Below are 13,674 nucleotides of genomic sequence, written 5' to 3'. Positions count from 1 at the left end.
TGCTTTTATAGTCGTTTCCTGTGGTCTTTTGCGCATGTGTGGATTTCCTTTGAAAGGGGAAGTGACGTTATCCATGTGTGCGTGTACGCGTGTGTGAGTATACACGTGAATGTGAATATATGTACGTGTATGGATGTGGGCGCGTATGTTTGTGTGCGCGTATGTATGTGACAAGTAATATAGCTTGAGATGTGAACGCATGTTTTTGTGTGAGACTAGAAAAGGCCCTGCATAAACGGGTTATAATTTAATGTCTTAAGTGATGTGTGGCAAAGTTGACCTTTTCTGGCGTTTTTTTTGGGTATTGGAAAACAAGATGGCCGCCAGTAAATTGATAGTGATTATGTTGGATACGGAATTTCTTCATAAAGGGATAACTAATTGTTTGCGCAAAAAATAAATCCGATATTCGTTTTCAGCATACTTGAAAACCTTTAAAAGTCGAAAAATTTAAAGGAAATGCGGAGGGGTCGGTAAACTGAAAATTTACCAAAACAAATTTTTTTTTTTTTTTTTTTTAAATTTTTTTACGACTGGCCCAAGTGTAGTATAAACACCCCCAACCACCCTATATTAAGAACGGCCTTCGGAATACCCCCCTTAACCTCACCATGTTAGGAACGACTTTTGAGGGTTTTTTTTTTTTTTTTTTTTTTACAAAGGCATCACCACATTATCAAGGCCCAGAGGCCACTCAAGGATAAGGGTTAAAGAGTGTACAGTAGAAATTGGTCAATATAGTAATCATTAGTAATGAAAATTTGGTAAATTTGATAACTTATATGGAACGGCTCATCAAGAACTTATTTACTTTAGACTTGAACACAACCATATTGTAGTCAGCCGGAAAGCAGGAAAACGGAAGACAATTCCACAGGTGTGCAGTTCTAAGAAAGAAGCTTTGTTCATGGAATCTACGTTTAGGTTTAGGCACAGACAAAGAGTGGGGTGTGTTTATTTCAAAAGCCGTTCTTAACATGGGGGGGTTGGGGGTGTTTATAATATGCTGGAGTACGTTGTAAAAATGTACCAAATGTTATCAAAGACAAGATAAATTACCTTTTTACCTCACTGGATAAGTTTTTAGTGTTATTTAATGTAAAATGTTTAATCGGTTCGAAAAATATGCAGTGTTTATCGGTACATTTGAAAAAAGACAAATGGCTGGTAGCTTGTTGAATATGTTAAGTTTGGGAAAATGAGTTCAAACTAAAAAATTATACAAAATACTGTTAGAAACCCACCGAATATATGTCAGCTCATGTCACGGTAACATATATTGAGTTAGTTTCTAACAGTATTTTGTAAAAATTTTTTAGTTTTAACTAATTTTTCCAAACTTCACATATCCAACAGCGAGCTTGTTGTCATGTCTTTTTCAAATGTACCGATAAATACTGCATGTGTTTTTTTTTTTTTTCAAATTGATTAAACATTTTACATTAAATAAAAACACTAAAAAACAGTTAGGTAGAAAAGTAACTTGCCTTTGATAACATTTATTTATTTGTTTGTTGTTTTTTGACAACTTTTTTGAATCTGTGTATAGTAAAACAAACCCAAAGAAAATATTATTTGCTGGGTCTCCCGGAAGGTAATTTTTTTTCAGCTTGTTACCTGCAACTTAGATAAGGAGGAAGAAACATTCATGGGAGAAAAGAAAAGAGGGAGGGGGGGAACGACTTGAAAAAAAAATGATTTTTATTGAGGAGAAAGTCCTGATAGGAAAAAATCTGTAATCAGCTGGCTATCAAAAATTTGTTGCAGAGGGGAGCAACCGGTGATTAAATCAGAGGCAAATTAGAGAACAGCAAAGCAAAAAGAAGAATGACAAAAAACTGAAGTAAGTTTAAAGACGACAAATCGCCTTTTTATTTACGAAAAAAAGGAAATAAGTAAAAATGGTCAAAATCAAAAATCTGGAGATTGCGATTCATCGACCAGCACTAGGAAGCTGCTAAGGGCTGCATGTAGTGCTTGAAGGCTGCAGGAAGGTGCAGTAAGTGCTGGAAGGGTGGACGAAGCTGCGGTAGGCGCTTGAAGGTTGGAAGGCTGTAGGAAGATGAGGCAGAACTTGGAAGGCTGCAGGAGGGTGCGGCTGGCACTGGAAGACTGTAAGAAGGTGCGGCTGATGCTGGAAAGCTGTAGGAAGCTGCGGCAGGCACTGGAAGACTGCAGGAAGGTGCGACTGGCGCTGGAAGGTGGGGCAGATACAGGAAGGCTGTAGGGAGCTGCAGCAGGCACTGGAAGGCTGCTGGAGACACTAAGGGCTGGAAGGCTACAGGAGTGAGCTGGAGGCCACTGGTTGAAGAAGGGTAGTCTCAACGAGCAGGCAGGCAGTAGTAGTTGCATGGTAGTAGTGGATTGCATAAGAGTAGGTTATGAATCGCTTAGTTTGTGAATCGCACCATTTTTCCAGCGACCTTGGCAACAGACTTGATGTATGTGTTCCATTTCAGATCAGGAGTAAAGGTCAAACTCAGAAGCTATCAAAACATGGGGCCTCTCCTAGATGAGAGCCATCCATTTCAATTGATGTCAGATGGGGATCAGAGCGTTGATGATGTAAAAATAGGAGCTTGGTTTTAGATGCATTAAAGATAACCAGCCACTTCTTCTCTCACTGTACCACGTGCTCAAGATCAGAGGAGAGAGACTCAGAGAGAACTTTGTCATTTACAGCCTTTGATGTGTTGCCATAGATGGTCATGTCATTAGCATAGATGTCAACGAATGATTTAAGTATGTGTTTTGGGAGATCATTGATGAAGAGAGTTGGGCCCAGGATGGACCCCTGAGGGACTCCAGCATTAATACTGCAGGCCTCTGATTTTTGTCCATCAACCACTACTCTTATGAGTCTATCAGAGAGAAATAATTTAATGATTAAGAAAACATTTCCAATTATACCGTAGCTGGAAATCTTGTGAAGTAGGCCTTTATGCCATACCTTATCGAAGGCCTTTGATATGTTAAAAGCAATTGCCCTAGAAAGGATGCCTTTGTCGAGAGATTCGCTGATTCTATGAGATATAACCATTTTAAATGTATCCATTCTCAATTAGATCCGTTAGCTTCATCAGTTATAGTTCTTTGGGAGTATTTTCATAAGAGCGATCATCAGACGAATAATCTTTTGGTAATTTTTTCTTATAGAGGAAAGGTGATATAAAGTTCATATTTCTGAGCAGAAATCTGATATTGTGGTTTCAGGTAACTAGAAACCATCCACAACATATCCCGAGTTTCCTTTTTATCTTGAGATCATTAATTTCTTCAAATTCGTTGCATATTTCAACTGTTTATAAGGCCACCATTCGCCCATGTATGGAGTATTGTTGTCACATTTGGGTTGGTGCATTTGCTACTAGTCTCTCGCTTCTGGACAGGGTTCAAAAGAGAGTCACCTGAACTGTCATCTAAGCTTCAACCTCTGTCCCATCAACGAAATGTTGCATCCTTTTGCATGTTTTACAAGTATTTTAATGGTGGATGCTCCAACAAACTACAGGCCCTTGTACCCCCTCGACATAAATACCACGACAAACAAGCAGCAAAATCCCACCCCTATACAGTAGAGATCCCTAGATGTAAGAAAGCCTTCTACTCTAATAGTTTCTTCCCCAGAACTGCTAGAATTATGAACTACCTTCCAGGTTTCTGCTTTCCCAACTGTACTGACATGCAGAAGTTCAAGTGTAATGTGAACAGACATCTTGCTACTCAACTCTGTACATAATATCTCTGTCACCTATGGCCCTGATAGTAGCCCCCTGCATCAAAGTGGCACTGTGCCTTGTTTGGGGTGAAAATGAAATAATAAAAGAAAAACTGTTTTAAAGTCCAGTTAACACTAAAAAGCTGGTCCTCTCAATTTTCCTTCATCTCGAATTCGCCTGGGACACATTCCAAAAATCAGATAACTCATCATAAATGTCTTTTTATGTTCTGGAGTAATCAGCAACTCATTCCTTTCACCTATTTTAATGTCTCGTCAAGACAGAGAAACTGTTTACAAAGTCATTTGGTTTCTTTCCTTTGCCCAGGACCTTGATTATACCTGTCGTTAACCTTGACACATTTAACTCTCGACGTCTGATCAGTAACTTTCTTCTTCCATGACATGTGAGCAGCAACTGAATATTTCTACTCAAAATTGCACCTCATGGCAGACTTAGCGTGCAAAGAGAGGCTCGCTCAATCAGCGAGCAGAATGAGATCATGTGACGTAGAAGAGGAGGAGGAAGAACAAACCAAAGAGAGGGGGAACAAAGAAGAAATGAGAGAAAGAAAGAGAAGAAACAAAATGGTGGAAATAATTTTCCACATAATTTCTGGCTTTGGAAAATCTAGAACACGTGATATTTTTCTATATGGTGTAATCTCAAAAAACTGTAACCGCATTGAAATTACAGGCACTATTTTATGAATAGATTTTAAAAAGAACAACATGATTGCATGGATATCAAAACATCCAGTGAATTAAGTAAAATTACGTCTACACAAAACAAACTTTTTTGTCCTTGGTCTTGGTAGATTCTATCTTGGGGTGTTTTTGTGTATAATCAAATACCACATCGACAGTTTATATGAATTGGATATAAAATTTATTTGGGTAATTAGCAGATAAGCCAACAAAAGAAAATCACTCAAAATTTGAAAACAAACAAAATACTGATAGGTATTTACCCAATGTGTCACCATGACATTTTTTGGGTGGATTTCTCATTTTGTTTTGATTTCATGATTTATGCGATTACTGCACTCCAAAGACATTGTGTCATTGTGTCCTTTCGGAGTTTTATTTTTTACCCTATCAGCCATCAAGTGATGTGGAGTGCAGGGTAGGGGTTCAGTCCTTTTTGCTCTTATGGAGTGGGAAGCCTGCACTTCTTTCCCTGTCTGCCTCCTTCCTGTTCAGTGTGGCTGGCGGTGGAGCTGGGGTCCTTTTACTCGTCATTCTCATCATTACTGTCTCTTTTAGGACAGAATTGAGGTAGGAGGGCTCTGTTTTCTTCAGATCAAATGTAGCCGACCTTAGAGGAAGGACGCTGGCATCGTTTCTCCGTCAAGTTTTGATGCTAAATAAAAAGTTCCAGTTTGTTTTCTTATAGAGAAAGATGTTTTTTGGAGCACTTTAGATTGTTAAAATTCCAACGTAATTACATTATTTACAAGGCGAAAAGGTTTTATTAACTCGGAAATTATTTGTTTCTACAGGGCTCTACATTGCAAGTGATTTTTCAAAGTAGCGACTAGAAATAATGAAACACTTATCTTTTGGCGATTGTATTTCTTTCACTGACAATTTTCCAAAGCTCACTACTGAGTGAAAATATCTTAAACATTTTTAATAAAATGAACAAAGTTAAATTATTTAAACAATAAAAGCTTAATAGGACAATAAAACTTTTTTTTTTAATGAAGGCTGTTTAAAAAATATATGAAGAAATCAGAATGTTTATACCTTCAAGTATCAACATAAAATTTGTTGTATATTTAGAATTAGATTTATTAAAAAAGAAAAATCTTTTAGTACATATTCATCACAGAACGAACATGTCATATTCTAAAAATCATGTGGGTTTGGCTAGTAACTTTTCTGTTTGGCTAGTAAATGAAAATATTTAGTTGTCAGAGGTCAACTAAAGGTAAGTTTGTCTATAGAGCCCCGCTCTAGAAAACCAGAAAAAAAAAAACAAAACAGATTGTGTGTGTTGGGATTTTTCTGTAAGAAACAGAATTTAAATTCACTAACCTATAAGATGAAGACGAGCAGGTTTTCAGCTGTCCCCATATGGTCTCCAGGAAAAGGACTTGCTTGTTCAAGGAACATAAAAAAAGAGAAAGTCTTGGAAGATAATTTAACCCAAAGTGGTTAAAGAAAGAACTCTCCTTTGTAGAAGGACATTTTTATATTAAAAGAAAAAGCATTAGGACCAGAAGATTGAGTGTGCATCTCTGAAAAAAGAGAACATTTGAAAGACCTGTTAAATGTTTGCATGTTTTTTTGCTTTCAGGTTTTTATGTCAAGTAAGATTGTTCTTTTATTTTAAACAGAGAAATGAGAATATTTCCCATTTTTTTCCTGTAATTTGTTGCTATCGTTTGGACGATAAATTTAACTTGTTGTTGCAGTCGATAAACTTAATTCTGGAATAGTCTCTCAATTAGATATCCTTTTTTTGTATGCATCTATTTTTTTTGTAATTGTTATTTAAGGCAACCAGCATTTTATTTCTTAATAAAACTTGGACTAAATCAATATACTTTTTGGTTCTAGTTTTCATTTGCTCTTTTTTTATTTTGCTTCTATTTATGAGACTCTGCTTTATATATATATATATATATATATATATATATATATATATATATATATATATATATAAATAATATATATATAATTTGTTACATTATAAAATGTATTTTAGTAACGACCCTAAAACATTTTAGCTCTTGTTGGCCATGTTGTTGTCAGTGTAATTTACCAACTCGGTAGTACTTGTTTTTTGAACCAGATAAAAGATTTAAAATACATTAAAACACACAAAACTTATCCAGGTAGGTAGAAGAGTAACTTATCTTGCCTTTGGTAACATTTATTTGTTATATATTCGAATTTTTTACCCCTTTTTGTTAATTTATTAGCTTATGTGCTAAATCCCCAAAACATTGAAATAATAGAAGAGTTACCAGGCAGCAAATGCTGCCTAAAACCTAAACAATTTATAAATAAAAATTTGAGAAAGACGAAATTTGATAAGAAAACATTTTTATACAAGAAATAAGAATGTAAGTTATTTTCATGTTGGTAAATGTTCATAGTGTAAACATGTGTTTGTGTAAAGAAATTGAATGAATATTAGTCCCAAGCCAATGTTTTCATAGTGAATATATAATATGCATATGTATTTGTTGAAAAGACTTGGTATGCAATATAAAACAACCAAACCAATTCATTTCTTTCTTTCTTTTTTTTTTTTTTTTTTTTTTTTTTAATGATGAATATTGTTCCATGCTTTTTAATGAAATTTACCTACCTGTGGAATTCTGTTCCATCTGCCTGCTTCCCTCCTGACTACAACTTGGATGTCTTCAAGTCCAACGTAAACAAATTCCTGATGAACCGCCCCCTTAAGTAGACACTTTAAATATCCACACTAACCTACTGTACTTACAATAACCCTTATCCCTGAGTGACTTCCGGGCCTTGATAAGTGTTGATCACCTTGTAAAAAAAAACAAAAAACTTTTACTTTTTAAATGTTTTTTTCCACTTTAATTTCACTCATTTAAAATTTGATTGACACTTATGACGGCAATTTAAAGTAAAAAAAAAAAAAAAAAAAATACAGAAAAGTCTGTATGATGTATGTATCAGTCACGAAATATAGATAAAATATTCCAAAACATTATATAATTTGAACAAGTAGTTTTCTTATTCAAGAAAATCAAATTTCACTCTGTGACCATAAAGGGGGGAAAAAAGGTATCGATGATGGTAAAATCAAGGCCATACCACTGACTTTCATTAAATTTTTTTTTTGTTTCTGAATATCAGAAAGACAGCTGAAATGTACGATTTAAAACCAAACAATAATTTATTAACATAATGTGTATTTTTTAATTTTCAGAAAAATAAAATTTGCAAATTATGAAAACATTTTTTAGAATGGTCATTTTTATATAAGTCAAAAATAAAATTTGAAGAATACTAAAATGGCGTTGAACTTCACTCATCGTTAAAAAAACGGCAAATTTGTTTTTTCAAAAAAAAAAAAAAACTTTATCAATTTTTGTGATTTTTTTTAGAATATGAATATACTATTTTCATTCCGTGATAAGTAAGTACGTAATAAAAGTTTTTCTTCATTTTTGTTTATTGCCATAAGTGTCAATCTGAATAAACAGCAACATTTGTTGAAAGAATTTTTGTTATCGTGCTGTCTTTTTCTATTTGCAGATTTGGATCATCCAGCCGACGTACAGTGAGTTTAAAAAAAAAAAATCTATTTTGATATTTTCTAACATTTCACTCTCTAGGTATTGGCTCTGTTCAGTCTTAGGAGGTTCACCCTCCCAGGCTTTACCTTTTCTCTCAGGAGGGCTTAGTTTATTACTAATTGCCTAGGATGTCCCTACCAAAGAATGCTGATGTGACTGCTCAGATATTTTTTTTTATAGACTAGAGTGCAGTTGTTTGTTGTGAATATTTTTCGAATGCTGTGAATAATTTCAACTTAATTTCAATAAACAAACTGGATTAGAAAAAAAATAGGGTACTTCTATTCATAATAACGAAAAAATATTAGATTTCAAGTAAAACAAATAGTACCTATGTAATTGTCATGCCGTAAATAGTAACATATCCAAAAAACACGGAAAATGATAAAGTAGAAAACAATTATGAAAAAAAGACATTTGTAAAATGTAGCAATTTTGTTTCAATTGGAAATGGAGAGTTAACAAGGGGGGTAATTAAGTGTTCAATTTCTCACAAATTCAGTCAGTTATTTTATAAAAAAAAAATTCAATCAGTTATTTATTTTATAAAAAAAAAAAATTCAAACAGTTAAAAAAGTTATTTTTTTAACAATTCACAAATTATGTAAATATGTTATGTTTATTTTTGTTTTTTGAATAAATTCTGTCTGCTACACATTGTTTCAACTGAGTTTTGCTTACATCGTGTGACCCATTATGTTCGACCCATCGTATGACTTTATCAAACTGTTTTTACTCTTATGGAAAGAGTTTTTCATGAATAATTATGTTTCTATCTTATCGTTTTCTATAATTTTTGGATATGTTACTATGTGCGACATGACAGCTACGTAGATACCATTTGTTTTATTTGAAATTCAATATTTTTATCGTATTATAATATAGAAACACCAAAAATAGTTATTGAAAAAATTACACTTTGTGTGGAAGTGAGGAATTCATTTACTGGAAAGAAATCTGATTTTGGAGTTTCTTTAAAGAAAAAACAAAAAGCAACTTTTAATCAGAATCTGTTTGCTAAGTTGTTATTGAACTGTTCACAGCCTTAATGTTACAAGAGGCATTCTATAAGTAAAGCCTCCTATTTTTTATTTCGTCTGAATGGATCAAAGGGGATTGCAAATAACTTTGTCATGATGACTAAACTTGTGCATTCATGATCTGAAAATTTTATCTCTGTTGCAAATATTCACGTTGTGAAACTAAGAAAGTAACTTCTGTCTTGGATGTGTGTCAGAAACAGAAATGCTTCATTGAATTCCAGGCAAAATTGCATTCAGAATGGTAGTGACTATGTAGAAAATAAAATTCTGGTGCACAAAAGGTCGTTTGTTTAAATAGTACCACTTCCATCTTCATAGCTTTCAACTTTTTGAGTGAAAAAAAAATAGGAGGCTTTACTTTTGGAACAACCCTTGTTTGATAAAGCGCCTTCTGAATGCCCATAAACAGCCATCATTCATTGCTAGCTAAATTACATTGAGAATGCTGGTAACTATGTGTAAAATATATATATATATATATATATATATATATATATATATATATATATATATATATTCTGGAGCATAAAAGGGCACTTGTTTTAATGGTATTATTCCCGTCTTCGTACCTCAACTTTTTTGAGTTAAAAAGAATAGGAGGCTTTACTTTTTGAACGACCCTCATATGATGGCATTTTTATCATTAAATACCCAGATTGAACTTGCATCTTAAGAATGCATGTTATTGCTTATCAGTATCAAAATAGGATTGTGGATTTAAAAAAAAATTTTTTTTAGTGTTTTCAGTAATTTACTAATGTAGGCATGCATGCCTGTGATCATTATATTAAAAGAATGCATTTCTCAGCTTATTGAAATTTGATTTTATATTGTGTTAAAAACAATTTTTCTTTGATTTCTAGAATTAATGCAAATTCCATATTTATGCAGTATGAGACACGTGTGAAAGTCACAATTTCAAAACAAAGTAAGAAGAAAACTCTGATATACTTGTGTATCAGGCTAAAAATAAGTATCTACACCAAAAATTAAGAAAAAATTATTGAGTAGGATTTAAATCTATATATCTATAAAAGTGAATGTGGCTGTGTACGTTTTCATACGCAATAACTCTGTCAATTTTCAGTTTACAGACTCAAAATTTGATATACAGGGTACTGAGATTTGGGAAAATCTTTATAATCCGTTTTCGGCCAGAAATTTGTTTGTTAAGGGGTTAAAGATCAACGATTTGACCTTTGAGAACTCTACCAAACTCCTTCCCCAATTTTGGGTTTAAACACTTGAAATTTTAAATATAGGTTCCTTGGACATGAATCTAACTTAATAACTTGATTTGAGCCCAAAACAAATGTTAAGGGGTCATAGTAGGGGTCAAACTTAAAAACATTGACTGCTTTTTTTTTTCTTTTTTTTTTTTTTTTTTTTTTGCTCAACATACACCTCCAAACACCCGGGCAACACCAGACTGAAATGCTAGTTAAAAATAAAATCAGTTTTGTCATCAGCAATTGATAAGAGTGCAAATCTCATAAAGCAGGAGGAGATAAGTCAGTTATTTAACCAACTAATAATGAATGGTGGATCGGCAAAATAGGAAACTGATTTTTACCTTCAATTAAAATTAGAGTGGATCATTTTTTTATTTTTTATTTTTTTTTTAACTTTTAGTGAGAATACTTATTTTTTTCCATGATACATAATTATATAAAAGAGTTTTTTTTATGTGGAATGTGATTTTCACCTGTAACACATACTGTATAAGCACCCCAATTTTTTTTTTATAAGAGAATGATGTAGTTTGCTTTGAGCATGGTGTGTAATATATGTATAGGTAGTTTATTAGAAGGCTCTAATAATGTGGGACTATACCGGGGCTTGTGAGGAAGAAGACAATAACAAAATGATTAAAAGAAATTACTGTTTATAAAAATTTTTTCATCATCATCAGTTTAACATTTTTTTTACATGCTCGCTTGTGTTGGATGGGTTTTAAAAAATTGACTTTCAAACTTATCTCTGGTATCTTATTTTTGTATAAGTTATTATGGCCAAATCTTTATAAGCTAAATGCCCTTGCTGATGGCAACTTGGTGAATTGATAGAGACCAGCATTTTTATCGAGACCCCATATCCAGGTGATTATCCACTATCCTAAAAAGCATGTCAACTGACCAGTATATTCTTGTAATAAACCACCTAAATTTCTTTGATTTCTAATACTGTTTAAAATTTTTTTTCTTTTTCTTTTTCAGGCTTCATTCTTGTATCCTTTTTTTTTTTCATGATTAAAACTATTTAATTATGAAAAACTGTTTTATTGCTTGTGGATCAAATCTATTGCAAGGAATTGGCTGTGTTATATACAGTATAATGACATCGACATGTCGGTTCTCATTAAATCCCTGAATTTAAACAATCTTGAGCCTGGTCAGTATCAAATGGGTGACTTAGTTCTGTTCAGTAAAGCAATAAAAAAAAAAAATAACTGGCAATTCTGGCTATGTCAAGAGTGATTAAATAATATATATCATGGCAAATTTGTTTTCTGATTGGTCCATTGCCTCCGTCCTTGATGATAAATGAAATCTTCCAAATATTCGTGAACATACCCACAACAATTGTGTCAGTTCATACTATTCATTCGGTGTTATGTTGTGATTGGAGGGGGGTACACAAAGGAAATGATTGATAAAAAGAAAGTTTGTTTTTACTTGAAAATTCCTTAACCTTAATCCCAACAGGGGGCGACACATTATCTGAATCATTTGAACAGGTAAGTTTTCAAAAAAAATTTTCTTATAGATTTTTGAAAAATTGTTTAAAATATTATAAACTCTTACACTCCTTCAACACATCTTTGACCTTCATCATTAATGTTTGTTTAAGTGACTTTTAATGAAGTTTTTTTTTTTTTCTGTAAGTTTTCCATTTTTTTTTTTTTTTTAATTATTATTCCAAAAGTCAAAAAGATGCCCATAGACGACATTTAGTCTAGCTCTCAAGAATGATTGTATTAGGACATAAAAACTGCAACCAGAACTAGCTCCAATACTAACAAAGTTGTTTAAATGTTCCCTTAAGGGTAGATGCTTCCCATCACCTTGGAAAATATTCTGCCATGTACTTAAAAATACAGAAGATCGATTTTCTGCATATCAGTACAGACCAATCAGCCTCCTGTGCGTCATGCGTAAGTTGCTTGAATCTGTGATAAATAGAGAAGTTGTCAACCACTTCAGCAAAAACAACCTATTCAGCGACAAGTAATATGGTTTCCATTCTAAGAGATCAACTCTGATATGGTGACGGTAATATCACACAGAATCAGTGAATCTATTGATGATGGCTTCATTTCTAGAGCAATAGCTCTTGACATATCTAAGGCATTTGATAGGGTTTGGCATAAAGTTCTACTTGACAAGATTTTCAGCTATGGAAGAGCTGGAAATGTCCTCTCAACCAAAATCTTTTCTCTCTGATAGATTCATTAATGGGCTGAAATCTGAAGCTCACAGTATTAATGTTGGTGTGTTCTAGGGACCCATCCTAGGGCCCAACTCTCTTCCTGATTTTTATCAACGATCTCTGAAATCATATTCTATGATCATTCATCAACATCTCTGCAGATGATACTACCATCTATGGCAATATTTCAAAGGAAAACAAACACCAGAATCTTTCTGATTATCTCCACTCTACGCGTGTGGTTCAATGGAGTAAAAAAAACGGTTAATTAACCTTTACTGCATCCAAAACCAAACTTCTATCTCATATCTCCACTTGGTCCCAGTTGAAATGAATGGCTCTCATCTTGAGGAAGCACCCGACTTCAACAAACTTCTGGGATTGACCTTCACCCTTGATCTAGCAATACACATGGACAATAAAACGCTTTGGATAATTACGGATTTCAAGGAGGTTCTGCTAAAATCGTCATATTTTAAAAACCAAAGCACCTTAAGTCCTCAAAATATCACTGTTTTGTTGTAAAATGAATATACTTTCAAATAAATTTAATAAATAATAATGTACATTATATATTTTAAGAGTTTTAAGCAAATAAAGTGCTAAAAATGTTAACATCATAAAATGGTCGTACCGCGTTTCTTTTAAGAATTTCGTCATGAAATTTGGAAATAAACTAGAAGAGATATCACTTTTAATAGATTCGGTTGTCTGAAATTCTTTTGACAGCTCACTTTTTGTTGTGTTAAAAAAAGACTTCAACATGACGAGTTTGGAAAAATTTGAAAAAAAATTTCTTCGGACACCCACTGTTGAATAAATCAGTCTTTTTACTACATTTATTCATTAAAAATAAAAATGTAACCGGCTTTCTCTTGTGGTAGTAAGCAATTTAAAATCATGATACCTGGAAAAAATCGTTCTATTTTTAAAAAGTATCTAAAAACGATCTGTAGAAGCAGCAGCAGTTACTATCACTGATATTAATTTACTGTAAACAAACTTTTTTGTTTTGTTTTTTATTCCAGAACGAATTAAAAAAATGAAAATATGAATATAAAAAATGTTCTTACATATTTAGGTGGAGCTCATATTATCAGAACATAATTAGCTTTAACTAGAGCTATTCGGTTATCAGAATATATAATTTTAAAGCAATCCTGCGTTATTTTTGGTCAAATTTTAAAAATATAGTTGA

At 32.9% G+C, this 13,674-nt stretch overlaps 1 protein-coding gene across 2 annotated transcripts in view; it reads left to right on the top strand.

Moving 5' to 3' along the window:
• LOC145293978 (protein archease-like) overlaps window positions 1-13,674 on the top strand; it is a 43,350-nt gene that overhangs the window by 2,624 nt on the left and 27,052 nt on the right. Inside the window, exons 2-3 of one of the 2 annotated variants that reach the window (XM_080140862.1) lie at window positions 7,964-7,988; window positions 11,264-11,784. The gene's annotated coding sequence lies outside the window, so the exon portion shown is untranslated. The remainder of the gene's footprint in view (window positions 1-7,963; window positions 7,989-11,263; window positions 11,785-13,674) is intronic. The other variant, XM_080140863.1, reaches the window with a different exon arrangement.

Source organism: Euprymna scolopes, chromosome 15 (genome assembly GCF_053919585.1).
Source record: "Euprymna scolopes isolate OS-2025 chromosome 15, ASM5391958v1, whole genome shotgun sequence".
Taxonomy (NCBI): domain Eukaryota; kingdom Metazoa; phylum Mollusca; class Cephalopoda; order Sepiida; family Sepiolidae; genus Euprymna; species Euprymna scolopes.
The sequence above is the reverse complement of the archived record's forward strand: the minus strand, read 5'-3'. Positions and strand labels throughout refer to the sequence as shown.